Source organism: Lactuca virosa, chromosome 9 (genome assembly GCF_052849685.1).
Source record: "Lactuca virosa cultivar CGN04683 chromosome 9, Lactuca_virosa_CGN04683_v6, whole genome shotgun sequence".
NCBI lineage: Eukaryota > Viridiplantae > Streptophyta > Magnoliopsida > Asterales > Asteraceae > Lactuca > Lactuca virosa.
In genome coordinates, this window is record NC_136434.1 from 178521033 (window position 1) to 178525688 (window position 4656).

General features: G+C 38.9%; 1 long non-coding RNA gene across 1 annotated transcript; it reads left to right on the forward strand.

The window, feature by feature from the left end:
- Positions 1–1144: 1144 nt before the first annotated feature.
- On the forward strand, positions 1145–4233 carry LOC145136035 (uncharacterized). The gene is made up of 5 exons (XR_013720186.1): positions 1145–1277; positions 1422–1567; positions 1834–2267; positions 2594–2673; positions 4155–4233. It is a non-coding gene; the product is annotated as an uncharacterized LOC145136035 (long non-coding RNA).
- Positions 4234–4656: the final 423 nt, after the last annotated feature.

Below are 4656 nucleotides of genomic sequence, written 5' to 3' on the forward strand. Positions count from 1 at the left end.
ATTTAGTTTATAGCATTAGATTATTATTTGACATCAGGAATGTTGATACATCTGTATCCTTTCAAACATATAAATATATAAATGCATCATTTTTAATGATGCTACATTACAATCTTCTTTGTCTTTGTGTTACTGGTTTCAATATGTAAGAATTAGGTCAAATAGAAAAAAGATTGGAAAAACTTACCAGGTAAATGTCGATAATGACTGAGGAATGAAGGAGAGAGATGAATCAAAAATTGATGGCTTAGCATTGTCCTTGTCCTCACCTCTTTGTTGGTGGTCACGGTTAGGGTTGTGGAGACTGTTAGTGTTTCTCGTCATAACAGAAGGTAGAAGACGGGCAAGAGAGGGGGTGGCAATGGCAGTGGCTAGATAGGGTTTCAAAAGCTGGATCTTCATTAGATACAGGTGTGATTGAGGTTTTGAGAAGAGAAACAGAGGTAAAGAAAAGTAGAGTTGTAGGGCGTCGATCATCCAGGTTAGAAGGAATCATCCGGTTAGGAGGAAGATCATTTGAGTGAGCGAGGATGGTGATACCGTAGGTATACCGGAAACTGAAGCGAGTTAGAAGAGAGGCGATAGAGGGGGTGGGTTTGACGGCGTCAGATGTTGTGTCGAGGAGGCTAGGGTTTAGTGTTTCCAATATGTAGAGATAGAGGTACACTTTATTGTAAGCTTAATAAGATTGTACATTATGATGTAATAAGTATACCTCTTAAATTTCAAGAAAGAGGCTATATGTTTAATAATATAGTAAAGATATATATATATATATATATATATATATATATATATATATATATATGTGTGTGTGTGTGTGTATACCCGAGCCAGTCGGGTACTGTTTATCGACTTGGGGGCTAAATACGCTTAGTCATCGACTCACCATTCCTTCTTCCATGAGATTCTCTCCACCGCCTCACTCCACCTGCTCTTCTTCTCACAACTTTCATCTTATTTTCTTCCGTCGACTTTGCTGCTCTCTCTCCCATAAACGACACATCCTGATTTTAGCATCAATTCTTTATTTCCCATTCTGTCCCTTCTCTATTCTATTAGGGGTTAATGATAATGAGTCAATTTGATTTTTGATTTGGTGTTTGATTTTTTTAATCAATTTGATTTTCGATTTGGTGTTTGGTTTTTTTGTTTGAGAATTTGTAGGTCGAGAACCCACAAGGAAAGGCAATGATGTTTTAGATTGGTCTCTATTGGAACAACCGAAGGGGAAATCGCTCCAAAGGCTTCCATTTACCTCCAGGGATGATCAAAAGGTTATTGAAGAAGGAAATAGCATTTTGTATACATTCTGAACGATCAAATGTTCCTCAATCCCTCTCTTATTGCCATATGCTATCTTCGATATATTAATGATGTGTTTTCCAACACAAAATTGATGTGTGTGTGTGTTTACACAGGTCCTAGTAATTAGGTGAAACCTAGTAAAGAACTTTCAGTGGGAGCGACATCTGATAAACAACAAAGGAAGATATAACAATTAAGGGAAGATGTACAAATCGATGAAACACGTGCTTCCTACTGCACGAACTCATCGTGATGGGAGGTAAACAACTTTCTTATGGTTTTTCAAATTGATTAGCAATATTGTGTTGAGATAGCGGTGTGAGGGTGTTAGCTGAGCCAGATATTTCATGTTCTTAAGAAGCATTACAAAAGCAAAAATTTAAAAATAAACAAGATATTACAATGCATAAGAAGAAGTTCTATGATTTTATCCATTATTTACAACAGGAAAGCATAAAAATACCAAGGGAGAAAGGGCTATGTTTGATCTCAAAAAACTTGAGTGTGTATATCTTTTTCAAACAGATGGATTATGTTACACTCGGTTTTGGATATGCTTCGTTGCTCGTGGCTGCGGCCCAATCATCAGTGGTTATGAGGCTTAGGGTCTTGGAAAAAGGAAGCATTTGGCCCATTTCGGATGTGGGTGTCATGGTATAAGTGATCCAAGTGTTTAATTGTGTCTTCGGAGGCGACAATCATTTCCTTTGATGATATTCAGATTGATGAGAACCTAAATTATGTGGAGAAGCCCATGACGGTTCTGGACAGAAAAACGAAAGCACTTCAGAATCAGGAAGTGAAGTTAGTAAAGGTGCAATGGCAGCACCGAAGAGGCTCCGAATGGACATGGAAGCCAGAGGACGAGATGAGAAAGCATTATCCTGACCTTTTTGCATCAGCAGACTTCGATGAAGAAGTCTAGTTCAAGTGGGGGAGATTTATAACGCTTGGTTCAGGTATAATTTATTCTATAAATATTTGGAAATTTTGTTGGAACTCGACGAGTTGGGAAGCTCCAACTCATCGTGTTAAGAAGGATTGTGGTCACGGGTTTAATGGCCCAACTCGGCGAGTCGGGGTGTCCCAACTCAACGAGTTGGCTACTGGGAAGAAACCCTAATTTTAGGGTGTTGCACCCTATTTAAAGGACTTAAACTCCTTGGTTGGCCTCATTGCCAACCACCCCTGTCCAGAAACCCTAGATTTTTGTATCATCCTTGCAAGTTTGAATGTGTGAGCTTGTGGTAAGCTTGGAGATTTGATTTTGGTAATTTCTTGGAAGGAGCTTTGAAGTTGGAAGTGCCTAGATTGGAAGGAGGACTTTAGATCCATAAACTCTTCACCAAAAGGAGACTTTTTGAGGTATAAAGTCGACACCTTGCCTTGTTATCATCTAGATCTCTTTGTTTGAAGTTTTAGCATGATTTTGGGATTTTGGTAGGGGTGTCCAAGATGTTGAAGGTTCCAGGGGTTATTATGTTAGATCAGACCCCTTCATGACTACTCTTGGCTTAAAGTTGCAAACTTTATTAGTTTCTAAGTCCCATTCATGCAATAAGTCCCTCATTAAGTCTTTATTAAGCTCTAGAGTGTATTTCTAGCTTGCATGGACGTAAAGTTTCAAACTTTACGTGATTTTCCAACCTTTGGACTCCAGATCTGTGTTTTGGGACTATGTTGGGTGAGTTTAAGGGCTTAATGGGTTATGACTCACTCTAACGAGCCTAGGGTTTGAGTTTAACTCATTATGGGTGGTTCTTAAGGGTAAAGTTGGAAACTTTACCCTTCTAGACATCATTTTGGAAGAAATCTGAGATTGGGAGTCCCTGGATTCGATGGAAGCAGCTTATTGCATTAAGAGGTTAGATTTCCAGCCAACTCGGCGAGTTCATTAGTGAACTCGACGAGTTGATAGGATTTTTCCTGATCTGGGCATTTAATGGAGAAACTCGACGACTTGAAGGACAGCTCGGCAAGTTGGGTCAACTCAGGCCATTGACTTTGACTTTTGACATATGTCTTCGACCAAGTTTGTCCCAAGGTGTGCTTGAGGTAATTTGTATTGTATCTAAGGAAAATATGGGCTTAGGATAAGGCCCATATAGGATTGGGCCCAATTTGGAAAATTGGGTTATTAGTGGGTCTTTGTGGATCTTTTGGTTTGGGCCTTTTGGTTATTGGAATAATGTCCCAGTTTTGGTTCTTGATTGGGTCAGGGGTAAAATGGTCATTTTACCCCAAGTATGGTTGGTGGGCCTTGGAATGGAACCCAATTGTTAATTGGGTGCTATTATGATCTGATAGTTCGGAGGTGTCGTCAGGGCAACACCTAGGGGAATTCTTTCAGGCAGCTTCTGCATTCGAGGTGAGTCTCCTCACTATTTTATGGGTCAAAGGCACCAATGCCGGCCCATTTGGTTTATGCATTGTTGGAAGACCCGGGGGTTAGCCCTGAGCATTATATATGAAAGACCAGGAGGCGGCTCCTGGCAACCTGTATGTAAGACCAGAGTCTGTACTCTGGCAATTATTAGTTATGTATCAGTAGATTGTATGCTAGTTGTCTTTGTGATGCTTGCATGGAAAACCAGGAGGTGGCTCTTGACACTTGTCTGTAAGACCTTGGGTTTTGGCCCCTGGCCTGGCAAGAAAGACCACGAGGTGGGTCGTGGCATAATGGCAAGACTATGGATGACACATAGCACCTTTATTGATTATGATATATGAATGATATGTATGACTCGCGGTTATGTATGACATGCATGGCTCGTTGATATGTTTGGTATGTGGTATTTGGGGAACTCACTAAGCTTTGTGCTTACGATTTTCAGTTTATGTTTCAGGTACTCCAGTTTTCAAATGAAAGAGCTCGGGACGATCGCAACGCATACACCCGTGTTTTCCGTAATATGTGATCTTTGGGAATGAACAATGATAATTGTTTTCTTTGAAATACTTTTCAATGTTTGGACAGATTTACAATGGTGTTTTGGATTATAATAAAATTGAAAATTTTACCCTTGATTTTTGGGATGTTACAGATTACTTGATTTTTTTTTATTTGAGAAGGGTTTAATTATTGCATAAGCTTAAACAAAGCATACATAGGTTAATATTTAATTGGTATTCATATTTTTTCTTCATATTCTTCAGTTTACGTGTATGTTCCTAAAGATAGAGTCACTAATCTCCACCAAGGTTATAGCTTTGTAGAGTTCCCGATTAAAGAAGATGTTCATTATGTGAGTATTGTTTATTGCTATAATTTTTGTATCAAATTAGTTCTTAATCGGATACCATAATTTGTAAATGCTTAAGAGTCATAATAATTATAAATATTGCCTA